The sequence below is a fragment of the Rhea pennata genome, chromosome 5 (assembly GCF_028389875.1).
Source record: "Rhea pennata isolate bPtePen1 chromosome 5, bPtePen1.pri, whole genome shotgun sequence".
Classification (NCBI taxonomy): domain Eukaryota; kingdom Metazoa; phylum Chordata; class Aves; order Rheiformes; family Rheidae; genus Rhea; species Rhea pennata.
In genome coordinates, this window is record NC_084667.1 from 36064469 (window position 1) to 36084385 (window position 19917).

General features: G+C 41.1%; 1 long non-coding RNA gene across 1 annotated transcript in view; it reads right to left on the bottom strand.

Moving 5' to 3' along the window:
- Window positions 1-16546, bottom strand: part of LOC134141580 (uncharacterized) — a 93561-nt gene extending 77015 nt beyond the window's left edge. The window contains exon 1 of the long non-coding RNA XR_009958656.1: window positions 16458-16546. This is a non-coding gene — a long non-coding RNA (uncharacterized LOC134141580). The remainder of the gene's footprint in view (window positions 1-16457) is intronic.
- Between the last annotated feature and the right edge of the window lie 3371 nt (window positions 16547-19917).

Here is a 19917-nt window from a genome sequence, read left to right on the forward strand (position 1 = left end):
AATAAATGGAGAAAGGGAAGGCCTGAGCTTAGAATATACAGCACTTTGGCATGCCTCAACTCTTGTAAGAGAAAGCAGTTCTCTACCCCATGGCATGGTCAGGGCTGACGCAGATGAACTAGGAGAACCAGGGAACTGTAAATCAGTATCCCCTTCTTTCCACGTGCCAAGCAAAACATAGCAGAGAAGAGAATCTGTACCCCGTTCCTTTGATATCCTAGTGGGCCTACATCCTCATTTATTAAAGAAGTCTTGTCTTTCCTGGCCCTCTAGGCAGCCTTGATGATTACACAACACCACAACACCATGCATGCTCTGAACTCTCTTCTTTACTCACTCACTGAAACACCATCTCTACTCATAGCTTTGTAGGACACTCAACATGAGTTAAAACAGTTACGTGGGAGTCAAACACTACGCATGACAAAGGAAGGCTGTGATTAAAAAAGGAAATTTGCAGGGTTGTCAGCTGATACAAACTATATCAACTATTGTGTTTGCAGTATCATGCTGCATGTTTCAGTACTTGAAGTCATATACTATATACTTTGCTGATTGATTTGCATACCGTATCGATCAAGGGCTGTATAATGCATTTGATTTGTGGCACTTCTGCATAATTTTCTGATTAAGTTACTTATTTAACCTATTGACCTTTATACTTAATTAAAGAGCCTATGTAAATGTTGAGCCGTAATCAAGTTGCACACTACTGAGTAGAATTTACATCTAGCAAAGTTTACTTATTCTTTAAGGCTTTACACTGACACTGTGTGGCATGCAATGGACATTTTCATCCTCTGCGATTTAAACCTCTTAAGCATCTCACTGTACTTCAAACAAATTTCAAACAGAACTCCCATGGGCATTTTAGTCATAAAAAAAAAATTTACATGAATATCTACATTGAAAGTCTAAAAGAAAAAACTGCAAGATGCAATAAACTAGATCCATGTATCTAATTCTCATGCAAAGTCACTCGTATTAGTACTCGAACATCCAAGGACTATGTACTTAAGTATTGCATCAGATCCCTATTGCATACACCTGTGTAGCATATACCCAACAAAAAGTCTTAGCCCTACAGAGGTGGTAGCACTCGGCACTGCTCACCAGTCAAAATCCGGGTTAGAACAGAACTCATTATTTTTCCCTACTGATTGAGATGCCTATTGTGAAGTCCTAATCTGAGCAAATTAATTGATCAACAAATCAAAAAAACACCCTGTGATCAATGCAATGTATTATGTTCTGTCTATTATTTTTGAGAAATGCAGTTTAGTTTTAATAATTTACGGTACTTGCTTGTTCTTACTAACTATAATACCGTATTTTACTGACTGTGAAACTAGAGCAGATCTTGATAATTCAGTGCACAAATGAGCTGCTATATTTTCAGCATGTGGAAAGAATTATGCTGATAGCTTGCAAAGTTAGCAGTTTGACAGCAGATATCAACCAAGAATTTACAGGCTGTAGTTATATCTTCCTTATAATCATATATCCCTCGTCTTTCCCTCCATACACCCCAACAAAAGCATGAAGATTAAAGAAGATACTGTTCAGCAGTCACTGAGCCAAAGAGTATGACAGTGCTTTGCCCCTTGTGACTGTTCTTATTGCACCACAACATGCAGCCAGAACAAAAAAAAAAAAAAAAAAAAAAAAAAAAAAACCACCAACTTGCTCAGTTACTGATGGCTTTAAGACCGAAAAACAGCAGGTACAAATACAATAATTCAACATGAGCCAGTGAATTAGGGCTGAGCAAGTTTTACTCCAGACAGACTAAACAATGTAAAAGACATTTCCAAATATCAGGAACTCAGTCTCCAACTTTTCTATACTACAGTTGCTTGTTTTCTAATACCAGTTTGCACTGAAGTTACCTGCAAGTAGGTCTGCTTTCACATCAATCTTCAATTCTCTTTTTTCGGTTCAGAAAGCCTTTCTCAATTGGGGATTTTACTTCACTCCCCTTGTTTCCATGTGGAGAGCAGGAACTGCCAAGCATTTTTCAGAAATACTCCTCTTCCCCCCCCCCCTTTTTTTTTCCTTAAGCTACTGAAACCCTTCCTCAGTGAACAATTCAATAGCATTCTGTTGACCACAGGTATCCCTGGGTTAAAACCCAGGAAGTGAAGCAAATGGAAGAAAGAGGGTTGACTCAGATCCATGGAACTGATTCTTCCTGCAGTGCATGCAAAGAAGTTCATCCGCACTTGTGGGCAGAGCACAGGGAGAATTTATCCCTATATTATGCCATAGGGCAACCAAGGCTAGAGCCTATCAGACTTTCAACACAGAGAATCTACTGGCACTTATCACATGCAAAAAATGGTAGCATTTGGTAGAATTAGCAGTTTTCCCTATTCTTTCCTCGCTCTTCCACCTTCAGCTTCACTTCCCGTCTGCTTCATCTTGCCTTCTTTCAAGACATCTTAGTCTTAATTGTGCACTTTACCATTACTCTGTAAACTAGTTAGACTTCAACTCTTCACAGCATTGCTCCTTCTTTTATTGGTTCCTTGTAACATGTTCATGTAGTGCTAAGAAATTCAGCTACCAATCTTTCTGAGGTAAGTGTTTCTTACTGGTAAGAGAGAAAGAGACAATGAACTACCATTTTTCTACCTTTCTCATCTAGTTTAAAAAGAGACATGACTGAGAAGCACTGAGGAAAAAGATCAGAATTAAAACTGAACTAAGAATATCTGAAAAAGGGCAACAGCCATAACAAGAGTGCTTTAAAGATGAATTATTCCTACTACAAATCTGCAGACCAAACTGAGATGCCAAAGTGATACAGAACATATGCACCCTTGCTATTGGGATGGTAGGAATGTGTTCCAGTGTAATCCAATGAGACTTATCAAAGGGAAATAGTCTCATTTACTTACTAGGGCTAATCTTGGTTCCTTCGTCCCTAAGCTCCAACAGGACAAATATCAAAGTGAAAGCTCACATTCCTTCCGTTGTCAGTAATGGAATAGCTAGCTGTAGCTTTCTGCTAGCCATGGTTGTAGGCAATAGAGGCCTAAAAGGCAGTTACCAGAGTACATAAAAACTCCATGTTTAAAATATTCAGCTTGCTCAACAAAGAATGCACCTTGATTAGTAGAGCATATTAAATTTCACCTACTTAACTTTGCAGCTTGATTAGTGAAGTATGCAGCTTAATCAGCACAGCATGCAACTCATGTGACAACATGCACCACCTAAAACTGAAACTATAGTAGGACCCAGCAGAATCCCCAGTGTAAGTGTCTTAGTAAAACATGCAGTACAGGAGATTCAAAGCAGGATAACTTACCTATTCAGTCTGCAAAACTGCCATTAAAATGTTTAGCTCAGAGAGCAACTTTGCAGCTTTGTGAGGTGTATGATCCAGATAGAAAAGTTTTGACCTTCCAGAAGCAGAGGCAGTCAGTCAGACAGCTTCTTTCAGTGCAGAATCAAGCAGTGCACTCATCAGCAATGCTAGTGGGTATGACCACAACACTCCCTTGCTCATCCATGGGCAGTGCATAGCCAAATCCAACTCTCAATGATTAATAATTAAGGATACTTGAGATAGTACCATGTTTTGGATAGCCAGTAATGCTATTATCCCAGGGAAATTAGGGGGAATGTTTGAAGATAACAAGTGTGCCAGCAATTGAGATATAAAAATTATCGGTACAATTTACCAACTGGCAGGCTAACCACAAGAGTTAGAAAGGGGTTCAACTCTACACAGTTAGGATCTAGAAGCATTTCAAACACAAATAAAGTTTACATTTTAAATAATCCTAAAGCTGAAGACTGCTCAGTCTTCTAAACTGTTTTTATTTGGACTGCTTTGCTGCTTAGAAATAAAAACAGAAATTGACATCATGAGAGGTAACTTTACCTTCAGTAGAATATAACTGTCCCTAAATTACAAAGAAATGCAGTTATAGCTGTAGCTATCACGCTACACAAGTATTTTCTTAATAACTTTTTCTTTCCACAGTCATCCAATATGCTGTGAATACATGAGATGAATTCACAATGTTGTTATTTATGGTACAGATTTTAAGACTGCTGTAGTCAATGGAAATATCTGTTGTTGACTACAGGAGAGTCTTGCATAATTACTGGGAATATTTGGTATTTATTAGGGAATAAATGTTACCAACTGAGGCACCTACACTCATACCATTCTTATCCCAAGTCCTTCCTCTTAGATACTACACAATCATTGAGAAAAAAGAAAATAGCTATGTGTTAAACTCCCAGACGCTCAGCTGTTTCTTAACTTGAGTGCATGCCATTCCCATTTCAACAAACCTCAAGCTATTAATAGTAAACGTTTTGAACCGGCAACTTCTGCAACAGTGAGAAAAACTGTGGTACCAAACTACAACCGATAGACAAATAAGGTAGAGAGATCACCACACCACCTACACGCCCTTTGACAAAAAAAAAAAAAAAAAAAAAACAATAAGAGAAAAAAAATCTTTTGAATTCCTCAAAGCTGCTCATTACTAAGAAAAACATAAATACAAAATACAAAACACTAGTGAATTTTGATTGCGGAAGTTTCATGATAGCTCCTACACAACAAATACTAATTAAAAAAAACAAAAAAAAAACAGCTCCCTGATTACCTTGATCCAGGTAAGACTGAGAAGCTTCATTACTCACCCACGCTAAGCCATGTATCTATCCAAACAACGTAGTAACTGAAGAGTCCTAGACACAGTTCTGACGGGCAATGCCAGTACGAACAGCGAGGATGCAGTGCTTTGCAGTTAGAAACTCAGGACTTCAGCACCCAATCTGTAAATCCAAAGGTTAATTTTCAGGCAGAATCCTCCACATTAGACCTTCCTAGACTGGGATTCTTAACCAATGGCATTCTATCATATTTCTGAACATAGTCTAAAATAGTACTTTGAAGTCCTAATCCCGGTCCATAAAGCACTGGATCCTCTTCTACTATAAGCCTCTGTTAAAAAATTTCAATATCCCTTATGCCTATTTACCCTAAGCATTCAGTCTCCTGTGCCAGTGACATGGTCTGTCCCTGTTAATCGCTGCACTGTATCTACACATATCTTTCATCATATATTTCAGACTAAGTAGCAGAAACTTCAACTTCTTCATCTACTTTAAACAATTTCACTTGAAAAAGAGTAGTGTCATATTTTTTAGCATATATATATATATATAAAAAATTATCTTCTTATTGAACACTAATTGGAATAACAAATTAAACTGTTCACTTTCTAAAGCATTCAGTTTAACCTTTACCTTCTTAGGAAGTCATAAGATGTTTTCATTCTATGCACTTAAGCACGAAAATCTGCAATAGATATATTTAACATTAGATTAAGTGGATTAGGATAATATATTACATAAATATTACAGGTCTGGGTTAATTCAATGCCACTGTCCACAGCACTCCCAACTCCAAAGGCCCAAAACCTTTAACTCTAAAAATGTTAGTACTCCAACAAAGCAAAGTATATTCATAAAGTACTCCACAGGAGACACATCTTAGTTGATAAGAAGGAAGATATGAAGGTGTTTTACCTGTTTTTACTCTCATTGGTTTTAAACCATGCTATATTCATATATCCTGTGCTGCCATTCAGAGAGACCTGGACAGACTGGAGAGCTGGGCAAAGAGGAACCTCCTGAGGTTCAAGTGCAAGCGCAGAGTCCTGTATTTAGGGAGGAACAATCCCATGCACCAGTACAGGCTGGGGGCTGATCTGCTGGACAGCAGCTCTGCAGAGAAGGACCTGGGAGTGCTGGTGGATAACAAGTTGACCACGAGGCAGCAATGTGCCCTTGTGGCCAGGAAGGCCAATGGTATCCTGGGCTGCATTAGGAAGAGTGTTACCAGTAGGTTGAGGGAGGTGATCCTGCTCTTCTACTCAGCCCTGGGGAGGCCTCCTCTCGAGTACTGTGTCCAGTTCTGGGCTCCCCGGTACTAGAGAGACATGGTGCTACTGGATAGAGTCCAGCGTAGGGCTACGAGGATGCTCAGAGGGCTGGAGCACCTGCCCTACGAGGAACGGCTGCGAGAGCTGGGCCTCTTCAGCCTGGAGAAGAGAAGACTGAGGGGGGATCTTATCAATGTGTACAAGTACCTGAAGGGAGGGTGTCAAGGGGATGGGGACAAACTCTTATCAGTTGTCCCATGTGACAGGACAAGAGGCAATGGGCACAAACTGAAGCACAGGAAGTTCCGCCTGAGCGTGAGGGGGAATTTCTTCCCTGTGAGAGTGATGGAGACTCCATAACCTCTCTGGGCAACCTGTGCCAGGGCTCCTTCTCTGGAGATCTTCAAGGCCTGCCTGGATGCAACCCTGTCTAACATGCTGCAGGTGACCCTACTTGAGCACGGAGGTTGGACCAGATGATTTCCAGAGGCCCCTTCCAACTTTACCGATTCTATGATCCTCCTACCAAATAGATAGTAATATGACTTTGGGAAGCATCCCACCGTTCTGTTAACTTGGCAGTCAAAGGATTTTGCATAAATTTTTAGTCATTCTGAATTGTAAGGAAAACATTACAGTAGAAAGATCAATGTGATAACATTATTTGAAGTATACTACTTCCCTATTTGAATTATTGCCAGTCATTCCCTATCCATTCCCGAAACCACAGGCATTAAAATAGCAAGTATCTTACTGACATCAGTTGGAGTAAAGCATAAATATTAACCTATCATTTCTATATTGCGTATTATATCTGCAAAACTTCTGTACTAGATTTTTACATGAACAATACAAAAACCATTTGAAAATTATTTTGGAAGAATAATACAAATCTAACATACATTCAGATTATATAATGTATCCTAGTTATATTGTTTGTAATATCCTTTTCCTTTACTGCATTGTCCAAGACTGTGCTTCGAAAAATGGTGATTTTCTGCAAGTCCTTAGTTTTGCTATTTACACACCCTCTATGAAATCTGCCTATTTCTCTAGGCAAGGCAGAGACTACACATCCATTTATTAGCTTAGGACTGGTTAAGAGTTGGAGGTTATTCTCAACTCTCTTGTTCTAAAAGCTCAGCTATCAAAAACAAGCCCAAACACAACATGTGATCAGCACACACTTCCTTACACACTACCATGGCTGGCAGAGGCAACACCAAACCCCAAATTAAGTGTGAGCAGTATTTGAAAACAATCTTTTTAAAGTGTCTGCATTGGTTTTTTACATCTTTTTCATGCTGTAACATCCCAGTATCACAGTTACAGACCTTGAACCTATGAGATAGGAAATTACAATTTCACTCTGTCAATCCCACCTTCATAAAACAACTTTATTCGGTTAAGCCTATTTTCTATGCTTGGGAAAGAAAGTGAAGCCAGGTCTTCATCCAAAATCTTCATCACGAATTTACTTCTCCTCCACTTGTCCCCTTCTCTGCCCTCTCTGACAGAGCACTTTAATGGCCATCCTGTTCATTATTTCATGACACTGGCTTGAGCCCGTTACCTGCATATAATTCACAAAGATTTCCCAAGGGAGATTAATCAGGCCCACAGTGACTTTTTATATTAACAGAATATAAAGAAGAAAAAAGCAGCAATCCAGGTCCACATCAAAATCTAAGGGAACTGCTGCCCCTGACTTCACTCATCAGCTGCCTTGGACTAAACCCAGGAAGAAGAAAACTAAACTGGGGGGGGGAGTACCTATATTTGTTATTTTGGTTCAATCTCATCTCCTCCTCATACTAAAAAGAGGTAAGAATAATACAGTAGTTACTATGATGACTGGTAAAATTTACCAAGTCTTTCCACACCACAGTAACGTAGGAGACATAAAAGGACAGACACCTAACACGACTGAACAACATCTAGCCGTGGCTATGGCCTGGGCAGAGCAGAGCCGGGGAGGGGAGGAGAGCTGGGCAGTCTGCGTCATCAGCAGACTGCTGACAGCAGAGGGCTGGTCAGAAGTTCCTGTAGACCCAAAGCATTTCAGCTCTTTCCTCTCCCACAGGTATTTCTGTGACTAGGAAGGGAAGTAACTGCAGTACCACAGAACCCACCATGTGGTGTCTGTTAGCAAATGTTGACTTTTTCATGGCGACTGGTGTAGGTACATCTAGATTGTGTATTTAAACATCACAGTTTTGTTTTCATTTCTTGCAAGAAACATTTGACTGAGGTTAATGTTTCGTATCAACAGAGTAAAAATAGCTAATTCTGGGCCCAAAGGTCATACACATCAGCACAACTTGAGTTCTGAAGTGCTTTTAACCTTGATTTTTCCTTGTAAGCCAGGTCCTTTAAAATATACAACACATTTAACCCAGTCTCACAAGCACAGGGAAAAAACATTTTCAGTTTCTTTGGAAGACCATAATTATTTGACAGTCGAAGGGGTCTTACTGTATGCGAGACACAATACTTGCCAGGAAATACATAAGACAAACACAGTTCACTTTACAGAAAGGAATACAAATCAGAAATATCAGAACACAGAAAGAGGACATCGTCCCCATCTGATTTATTAGATTTTTGGCACCCCAATTAAGTTCTGACAAGCTAGTATTCCGGGCACAGTAAAATATTGTTGTTCCACTAGGCTTGCTCCAATGTTTAGTCATAAGATCCATACAATAATAACAGAACAGTGGCCTATCTTGACCAACAGTACATTAGTTATTATCTGCAGCACAAACACCTACCACTTTATACTAACATTTTGGCAGTTAATCTAAACATAGCACTTAAAGCTACATCATAATTTTGAGATCTAACTGGGTCATTTTCCTTCCAGCTGGCACCAGTAAAAAGTATTTTATAACAAAAAAAAGTAAATGAAACTTTCTTTACGAGTTTTTTTTTCCCCCCTCCTTCATTCTTTAATGGCAGGAGCACAAGTATGATTTCAAGCACACACGACATTTTTCAAGGCCTGTTCGTGGTGATGCTAGCTGGGTGAATTACAATAAGATTTATTGTGCAGTGGTGTATGTCTAATTTTCCATCTACTGCTGGGAGCTTCAGATGGCGGGAACTAACAGAGACGCCCATTATGCACAGCCTGGTTCAAACTGTGGTTTTGGTGCAAACTCTCGGGGACAGGAACTAACTGCACACGCTGGCAAGAGGACAGAGAGCGCTGATGAAAAGAACAAAAAGCACGTTTAAAATGGCTTCTTAAATATTTGGTATCCCATCCCTTCTCCAAATTGCTTTTGTGGCAAGGAGGGGGAGGGAGCTTTAAAGTCCCAACTATTTCCTGTAAAAATTGGGTCCTATTCAATGGGTATAAAACAAGGCAGCTAACGACTTCTCGTTATTGTAGCAAGTTCCCTGCTGACAGGATTCAAAATGAACAGAAGCTCACCAGAATAAAGCTCTCAGTACTTCTCTCTCTCTCTCTCTCTCTCTCTCTCTCTCTCTTTTTTTAAGTTATTGGAAACACAGTTCCTTTTAGAACGACCAACTAGAGACTTCTTTCCTTTACCTTCCTCTGCCTCATTCTGGTTTTCTTAAATGTCCCATGCAAACTCCCAGCTAAATTGACTGGACATTTTCCATGCCAAGTAAAGGCAGGGAGAGGAAATAATGGAAGGAAGGGATGAGGAAAGGGGAAAACCAGAATAGTTGTAACAAGAAAAATCGACGGCCTGAAGGTAAGAGGGAAGAAAAAAGTGCCTCTGCAGCTCAGCAGTCAGTAAAAGGTAAATGCAGATTACTAGGTTGGCAGGTCAGGGGAGGAAGCCTGAGGAAAGAAAAAGGTTAGAAAGAAAGATAAAAGAAATGGGAGTGGAAAAATCAGTATGAATTGTATAGTGGGAGGGTACAGCAACAGAGTAAATGACTTATTCAGAGCAGAGCTGAGATCCATCTTGCTGAGCCACAAACTTCAACAACATCATTGTAATACCCTGAACACTTAATCTCACAGACGTAGCTGCAGACAACCTCCACAACCACACTCCTCCCTCCTCGGGAAGGGCCTGTTAGGGAGAGAGCAAACCATACGACACATCATGCTTCTGCTATGCCAGAGCAAGGAGAAAAAGATGACCTGTGTGAATTGCTCCACAACTGGCACTCAGAAAAGGCATTTCACTTTAACAATGCAAATCAGGCAAGAAGTAAAAAATGTGTGACAGCCCATAAACCCTTCCGATCTTTTTAGTCGTTTTCAAACATTCGTACATCCAAACACAATACTACAGTACATATTTCAAGTACAGACTGATGACCTAGGAGTCTTTTTCTACCTTTTAGTTCATATTAGGCACCATTCTCCTAAAATCTGCTTCCAAACTTGGTATCATCCTTTCTATTTTCTCAGGGAGCACAATCTATAACCTGCAGTAATCTGCAGTGTAGTGCTGTAGCTACACATAGGATGGAAACTTTTTTTTTTGTTTGTCTGTTTGTTTTAAAAAGGCACATATCCAGTCTCTCCTCCACCCTGACCCTTTGTAGACAGTAGATTCAAGGCAAAGGGCTATTTTAGTCCCCAGACTTGTATTTATCCACCTCAAACTGACATCACTTATTTCTGTGCCTGGTTACTCAGTTATATTTTTACTTTGTATCAAGCATGGAAAACCAGCCCCAGTAAATGTATTAATTCTACATTATGATTTTTGGAAAGTTTGGCAACAGAGAGAAGAAGCAAGCAATTGGGTGCGGTATTACAATGTGCAGTGTGGTATTTCACTCTCTCTAGAGATCTGTAATTTTATGCATGTTGAAAAAAATGTTAAGGAAACTTAACATATGGAAACAATTTTCTTCCTTAAAGAGAAAAAAAAATCAAAACAAAACACACCTTTGGGCTGTAAGCATTAAAAAACATCAGTCCAAATGGAACCATTTGGCAAACCAAAAGGGGGAATAAAGAGACTACGTAGAGCTAAGAAATAACCATTAATTTTTGTCTGCCCCCTCTTCCCAGCCACGTGTCTCTTAATCATCACTCAATTCATTAGTACTTTAATTGTGTGTCAATATGACCATAAATTCTCTATATGGGCAACAGCAGATGAAGACTCCCTTGGACCACATGGGCTCAAGAATTGAGGACACCACAAAAGTGGTTTTTTCAAACAACAAATGTATAAGAGAACAAGTCCAAAGACAGACGAAGTACAGTTAGAGTTCAGTTAAAGCTCGGTCTCAAAAAGGCAGATTTTCCTCAGATTCCTGCTATTAAAACCTTGCCAAAAATATTTTTCTGATCTCTAATCAAGCAATCAGTTCAACCATATGCACAAGAGCAAGAATTACCCTATGCTGTTACACAGAAAACAGCACAGTATTGTATACTGCAGCGCTGTTAAATGCCCCAACATAGAAATTCAGCTCCAGAAACAGCAAAGCATGTACCTGTAGGTGATATTTAAAGAGAAAACCCACACGCATACTTTCAAGGATATTTAGTACAACATACACATCGTGCGGATTGTCATCTGGAACAGCATATTATATAATATGGTGCCAGACAGGCTTTGCAGCACTTGGATTCAAAAGCGAGCACTAGACATAGCACCTCCTCCACACCAGCCCTTCCCGGGCCAGCAGGAGGGGTACAGCACTCAGCCCTGCAGCAACTGCCTACCCACAGCTGGCCAGTCACGCCAGGGGCTGGAGTTGCGTATTCTTTATGTATATCTTTATCTAGTCTTGTATAAGAGCTAATGGTGACTGCAGCCCTCTTTTCCACTTATTTCTGTATCTAGGAAACCTTCACATTCTTCATGAGAACCTGACTAGCTACACACTGCTCCAGTCGCTACTAGCACAAAATGGCACCGTAAACATCAACTCCACAGGTCCCAGCCAACTCTCTGTTGCCTTTTACACAAGTTGTTCCATGTTCAGAGAAATGGAAGATGTTCCATGTTCCTTGAGAAAAAAGGAAACAGAGATCTTCAGAAGACAGCAACCCAGCACAAGACGTGGTAAGGAGGGACTGATTATCTCAAACATGCCAGGCTCACAGCACTCAAAAAAAAAAAAAAAAGGGGGGGGGGGGCCAGGTAACCTCAAAGGATCCCAACACTGCTTTTTCTAGACTGTCACCCACATCCCTGAATCTTTGTTTATCCTATTTTTTATTTTTTAAGGATTGGTGAGTGCAAGGAGTCAGGGAAGCTGCCCTCCCAAAAGAACAGTGCAAGAAAATGTGGTTGTGCCAGTGCCTCTCTAGAGTTGGCACTGCTTGTTCTCCATAGTTTTATCATAACCCTATCCAGACCAAACAAGTAGGGGAAGACAAGGGTTGAAGGTGCTGTGCACTAGCAAATTTACTGTACAACAGATCCAGCATTTTAGGACATATAATTCCCCTCAACTTCAGGTCTTACACTGACTTCACCTTGGCTAGAATCAGCCATTTGGGCTATTAGTTTATTTTCTACTCATGCAAGAAAGGAGATCCAGTAATATCTGTTGGCAGCTGGGTTTAAATAGGGATGAAAACTATTTGCAAGTTCTTCTGATAGCATTTACAACTCATAGGAACAAACCAAAGTCTTCTCCCAAGAAATGTTACTTGCATAATTTCTAAGCTCAGAAACCAAGAGGGAGGAAATTTTCAGAGGCTGTTAGTCACTCAACTCCACCTGACACTGGAAAATCTCCGCATAGTATCAAAGTTCTCTCTGCCTTTAACCCTGATTTGTGTTGGAACTTCACCAGCACAACACATACAGATAGAAGTACTATTGCCTTCACATTTAAAATTACAGGACCATTTCTCTGAGTAAGTTAAGTACCAAATTATTTTTAAATGCTTTAAGACTTTGAGGAAACCCCACTTTCACAATAATAAAGGACAATAAAAGAAATGCACACTGTTACACTCTATTGCAAAGAAAGCAGAACAAAACAAACCAATAAGCACAGTTACTCAGGGAAAGAATTCTAATTACCAGATCAACAAACAGAATATTAAAAGCACTAGATTACACTATGTTTTTCTTGATACAGCCATACCTAGCCCAGTGAACAAAGTCAGAGCAGACAGCTTACCTGAGACACTACAGGCTTCAGAAACAGAACTGCAAGTTTCTAGGAGTGTTCGTAGTAACATTTCCTAGCTTGGCAGGTGTAGGTCCTCATTCCACAAGAGCAAAACCCACAATCCTCCCTCTTTCTCTTTTATAGGAAACGGGTTTAACAGCTTCCCAACATTGGGGGGGGGGGGGGGGAAGGAAGCCTCTACTGTGGATCAGAGGACTCTTCAGAGGGAGTTTCTTCACTAAACAGAAACTGGAGAAACATATGGAAAGTTTTCCATTCCTAGGGTGCCTTCTTCCTCACTCCCATCTACTCAGGCAGCACCCAGACAGGTCGAGGTGGGGTTTCTCCTTTCTGTAAAACTCTGTGTCAGTATAACAGCGCAAGGATGGTCCAGGCTCACCTATGCTTTAACATGCTAACTGTGCAGTGCCAGCCCAAAACCAGTACACTAAGGGAAGCGTCAATGACAGCATGATGAAGTCAATGAGCTTTGCCATTCCTAACAGTTTGCAAACTATCCAGGTCCTTGGGCCCTGCTTTACACATATTCCCAAGCCTCTGGTACAACAGCAAGCTTGCTAGCTAACCATCCAGAAATTTCCAGTCATGCTTTTCATACTGAAAACCTAGGACTTGGAAAGAGGCAAATAATAGCAAGAAAAAACTAAGAACTCTCACCTTTGCTGTAGCGTGTGGTGGAGTCCTGCTATTTCAATCGGGGTGAGGAGGAGAGGGGAGACACAGAAGGAACAAATAGTCGTCATTCTGATACACTTCTACAGTCATATTATCCACTGATTAGCTCACGTTTATCTTTAAACAAACTATTAAAAGGAATCATAGACAAAAATGACATCTTAAGAAAAAGAAGAAAGTGAGATGGAGTTCCCATCTCTAGTATTCTGGAACACTTCACTGTAGTGTGCAGCATCAACTCATTACTGATGGGCTAATTACTTGCATGAGATTTTTACTTTTGCAATATAGAAAGTATCTGGCTTGAAGCGACTCTCTTATGTCTTCAAGCAGCCCCAGACCTCAGTAGAGCTTTGTGCTTTCTCACTAGCAGCAGAACTGTTGCAAGTAAAGGAAAGCTACTCCCAGAAGTCAAGAGCTGGAAGTGTTTATTATTCATTTTCCAAAAACATCAAATATTTTAAGGCTAGGATTTTCAAAGGGGCCTAAGAGAATCAGGTACTCCTACACCTATTGAATTACAGTGAAATTTGAATACCTCTATTCCTAAGTCTGCCCTGAAAGAGATTTAAGGTGGGATTTCCCCTTCTAATGTACCATTCTCAAGCTTTATTCCTTATTTTGCAAGGGGCACTGCAAGACACAACACAGACTCCTCACTCAGCACCTTTCAGGGGCATCAGAAATGTACCAATTGCTATAAATAAGCAGGCTGTTGTAGGATTGGAGGTTCTCTCAGTGGTTTTTAAATTTTGTTTTTCAATCATTTGTACTGTAAAATACTGTCCTCTTTTCTTGAGGATAAATAACTCTGAAATTCAGGCAGAAGAAATTCCTGATTAACATAAGTCAAAATCCCCCCCCCTCATCAGCCTAACAAGAAATCCATTTGCAGTTTAAAACAAACAACAACAAAACTGGGTGCAGATGCATAATTTCTCATACCAGCATCAATAAAACTAGGAACAGGCTTGTGCCCAGACAGCTACATTTTGGGCATCAACACTGTATTAATTGCACTAGAAATGGAAAAGCAGAAACTCTTGCCTTTTTCACTTAGCTCATAACCACGTTTTTCTTATTTTTTTTCTAGAAAATGAGTGTTTCTCAATTTCAAAGGTGAGAGCCACTCTGTAGTTACAAGTGGTACTTTTTGACTTTCTTAATACAACCCTGTGGCTACAATTAACAGAATAGATAAATAGCAAATCAAATTAAGGTCTGATCCTGTTGTGCTTATAGCTACAATACTTGCAATAAATTGCAGGTTAAGCTGTCGGAGGTAAATGAGGAGAGATGGAAAGCATGATCTGTGAAGCCTGAACTTTAAGTGTGCAGACATTAAAAGCAAGTGTATGAAAGAAGATAAGCAAGTATCAAGAGAGAAATTTTCAAAACTTTCAGATGCAATAGAGATTATTGTAAGATTTCTAACATAGCTGAGAAACATTTTGCACAAAGCTTAGAAAAACAATGCATCAAACTATTATTTCTTTATAGGAGCTCCTCAGCGTTTACTTTCGTTGTTCACATAGGAATAATATTTTCAAAAGAGAAGAACAGGATTTTGTTCTTCTTATTATTTCAAAGTGCTTTGAGATCATTTCAGAACTTCAGTCTGAGGTTTGTGGAGTAAGGGCTGTTACCACATACAGACTTATTGTTGTAAAAATGTACTATTTTCTCCTTTCAAAAATGAGTAAGTAACTGAACTAATTTGAAGACCTTCACAACCCGAGATTCTTACAGGCATTTTAAGACTGTATACTCTCTCATCTATTTAGTTTGTAATTCAATCACAAAGTCCTTGCAGTATAAAATCAAAACATACTAGAAGTGTGTACTGTCTTTAAGTATGATCAGTCTAAGGGTTTGTAGAGAGGGATTAAATCAAGGAAGGCAGCCTTATGAATCATTGTGTTAGGCACATAATATCCAACAGAAATGTTAAGGTTGCATCCTAAGAACTGCTGTGCATTTACTGCCAGATGCTGACCCAACCCTCTGTTTCCAGAGACACCGGTGGGAACAGGATGGGCTCAGAACTTCGAAGCAGCAACCTGCTATTTGGGAGAAAGAAAGAAAAAATAACATGACCATTTAAAAATCATTCATGGTCCTTCACACCATGAGGTTGTGACCAAACAATACCTTTTTCAAAACCTCATGCTTCCTCTCATCACTCATATTATCTAAAGGCAGTGCTACCGAGCTCTTCTATCTCCTCCATAACAGCTTTCCGGTGGCAAAGCACCACCCTGCTTGGCAAGGTGCTCAGTAACACTAGAACTCCTCTTGCCTTTGTTTCCATGCTCCAAACTCTTACTTTTGTTTCTTCTCCTACTGCAGGGAAGGTAGGAAGAGCATTACAGCCCTCACATTCCTAGATAATTCTAGCCTCACTTCAACCTACTCAGGTCAGGCCTATCCCATGAGATCAGAAACTCATACCAGGTGGGGGCACTTAGCCTATCTGGCCATTTGAATCATCTCACAGTCCAACGAGAGTCACATGTGCACGGAGCCCTGAGGGCTGTAACCCACAGGTATCCTGCTCAGACTGCGTAATAAACTGCCTCTGTGCCCAGCTGAAGGTGGTCAGATACTTCTAAGACACATTCCTCAGTATAAAAGGCTGCAGTAGGAAAAAATGAGGCTAGGTCAATATTTAATATTGTAAGTTGAGACATTCCAAATTTTCTCTGACTGCTCACACGTTGTAATTACTGAATTACACAAGTAAGGAAAACCTGATCTTTCCTATACCTGTTCTCAGTCCTTTCTGGCGACACTCTGGCTCTCAGCTGCTGCATGAGAGTCGCAGGGGTCAGTCCACACCACTACTCCGCCCGCTCCTGCTCTGCTATGCAGGCCCTCACTGCCCCAGTCACCCAGCACGGCAGAGGTGACAGGGGAAATGTTTTTACCTACGACGTGTTTCCCCTCAAACCGAAGCAAGCCCGGCGCTGAGCGCCACCAGGCAGGAGCAGGGCCGTGGGCAGCGGCGGAGGACGGTCTTCCCCTCCCGCAGGGATGGAGCTGGGGCGCGGAGGGAGCCTCCGGCCGCGGGCAGCCCCTGAGAGGGCAGCCCTGCCGCGCCGAGCGACGGAGAGGCGGCAGCGCCTACCCAGACGGAGCGGCGGAGCCGTTGCCGTTAGCCTCGGCCCCGCCCCGCCTGGCGCGGGGCGGCCGTTGGTGGCCGTTACTAACGGTTCTCCGCGGAGGCGGCGGCCCGGCGGCGCTCGGAGCTGGGCACAGGCGACGTCTCAAAAATTATTTTCCCAGCGGAGGGAACTGTTAGCCAGCAGCAAGGCGCCGAGGCGCGGGCGGCGCAGCTTTACCCGCGGCGCCGGCTGTGACCTCGGCAGCGGGGCCTGCGCGGACGGCCGCCCCTGGCGGGCTGCTCTGCGGGCCGCGGCCCTCCGGGCTCGGAGACGAGCCGGGGCCCGAGGCGGGTGACATCAGCCTAGAAGACAGCTGAACTTCGCTGTCTTGCTGTCCATTGTGCTTTCCAAAAGTTCCCTGAGTTGGCTCATAATTTTGTTATTTTAGAGGTCCACCTTAAATAACTGACAAATTGTAACTATAGCAAATGATTATTGAACAATTAGTTTATAAAAGATTAATGGCGGTTTTATCATGATGAGTTATTACACATACGCGTGTGAGAAATGAAGTGGTGCCATTCTTAATACAAATTACTGTAACTCAGTGAAGTAGAATAATGTGAATATTCATAATTGCTCCTGTGCCTTAAAACAAGCCTCCTCCTCCCCACCCCCTTAAAATAGCCTAAAGCTGCTAGGATATGTAGTGCTTTCCTGCTGTAGTTGGAGTCAAAAAAAATAAGGAAATAAATAAAAACTGTGTGAGGGGGATTTTGCAGGCTCTGGCTGTAGGAGAAGCTGGAGAGTTCGGCTCACAGACACTAACTCATGGGCTATCCCCCGCCTTTTCTTTCCACCCATATTGCTGTTGTTAAAACTAAAAAAGCTTGCTCGTCTCTCCAGTCACACTCCTGGAAATAGGTAGTTTGCATTAAAAAGTTTTTCCAGAAGCCTTTTTTCCTGCATGATCTCTCAACGTGTGGCATTTCTTTTTCTGTGGTGGGGGAGGAGGATTGGAGTTGTTTTTTTTATTTTTTTTCCAGCACTTACCCTTTGGTTTTACAGCAGCTGTAACTATTCTAGTGGAATTAACTGAAGTCTTGCATTAAGTGTGGATTTCCTGATGTTTGAATAAAAGATATTTCCTTGTGATTGAGTAATTTGATCATTAAGGTCCCTGATCTCTAGATTTTCTGAATTAAATCTGCTGAGTTTTAACCAGATCTTGCCAAAAATAAGAGACATTTAGCATCCTAAATACTTTAGACTGTCTGATAGACTTAGAATTCCATTGTACATAGACTCAATGTTTTGATTCTCTGATTTCCTTCCATTAAAAAAATCGGACTGTCACAAAGCTCCTCAGCAAAGCCCTTCATTGCAAGGTCAGACTGCAAACATAATTGTCAGTCATTTCTTCCTTCTCATCTGCCAAAGCATTACGCTGTGTTCCTGAACAGGAAAGGGATGTACCCACTTGCAGCCCAATCCAATGAGTGTAGATGCTGAGGAAAAAGGAGAATGAACCATAGATGACGGCCAGGCTCTCATGCTCCCCGTAACTAGAGTCTCCTGCTGGACACCAAACTACTGAGCTAGGTGGACAGACCCAGCAGGACAGTTAGTGTGTTTTCAGTTGTAGGTTATTAGTGACTAAATTAGTTGCAATCATACAGTGGCTATGGAGACATCATTATCCATCGTAGGGTCTTGGTGGCAGAGACCATCTTTTCATTTGCCGCTTGTACAGTGCCTCGAAGAACAGGATCCTGCTACGTGACTGTGGATCATAGCATAGCATTTATATTTCCTGATTGCCAAATATAACCTTGTGCTGTGTGGCCTGGCTTAAAAAGGAGCTTAGTCATGTGTCTTCAGTTTGAGGTACCGCATTCAAAAAAATTAAAGCTGGATGTTGCTGAAGTGATGCAAAAGTTGAGGTATTTTTGTACTTATATTTACAGGTTTGGAGCTTACATCCTATTTTTCCAAAGCTAATTTAAAACAATTAGTTGGTTTCTTTACATATCCTGCTAGCAACTAATTAACCAGAATAGTGTCAGAAAACACCCAGATAAACAATACCCATTTATTTTGTAATTTGATTGTGTATTTGAGGAGAATTATTTAAAGCTCTAATAATTACCTTTGCTCTTCATAGCAATACTTAGTGATCCTTTCCTGATGAGCTACAATGCCAACCAAACCTCTAAGCGGGTTTTAATACAAGTATAGAAGCTTTTAAAGTCTGTGGTGTCAAAGTAAATTAAGGTGTCCGTAAGTAGTTCTTAATACAACTGACCACAGTGATTTCTACAGGGCAATTATGTTTTAGTGTGTCAATCATCCCATAGGCATTAATATAAACCAGAACAGCTCTGAAGAGATTTGTTATGGACTGTCATGTCAAAAACCCAAATGCTAACCTGCAGCAGCCTTGATGCTATTAGACCTACCAAGGGTCAGATTTCAATTAATCCACAGATTTAACAGTCCTCCACTGTAGTGGGTCTTGATACAATTAAGCAATAATAGATGACAGGAAGGATACTTCCTGGCAGTTAATGACCAATGGCAGTATTTGAAGGCCCTTAACCCAGCTGGTCATTAACTGCTCAGAAAGACACAACCTGGAGCTCCTATTTTCTATTGTAAACCATATATTAAGGAAATAAATCAATTACTCTTTCCTTCCGCTCCCCCAGTCCTGTGGATGCTGCTGCTGTTGGGCTACAGCTGTAGCAGTTAATTGTCAGGAAAATCCCGGTGCAAGTAACTGGTGGGGAGACAGAGTTTTAATCTGAACCCTGTAATGCTGAAAAACGCTTACAGGAGTCCTGATAGCTCCAAAGGATGCCAAAAAAAAAAAAAAAAAAAGAGAGAGAGAGATATTCTGTCCTCCGTGGTGTGTAAGGCCATCCGATGATAGTGCCTGTGTAAGGCTCTGCCTTCTGTCCTGGGCACATGTGAGCCCCTCATAATCAGGAAAGATGTGCATGCTGACCTGCAGTCTCCAGTGCACCTTTACTCCACAAGACTGTGCTCCTGTGTAGACTCAGCACCCTGTCCTGCAGGGTAGATTTGTGGGTATTTTTTTTAGCACATCTCTAGGTGTCAAA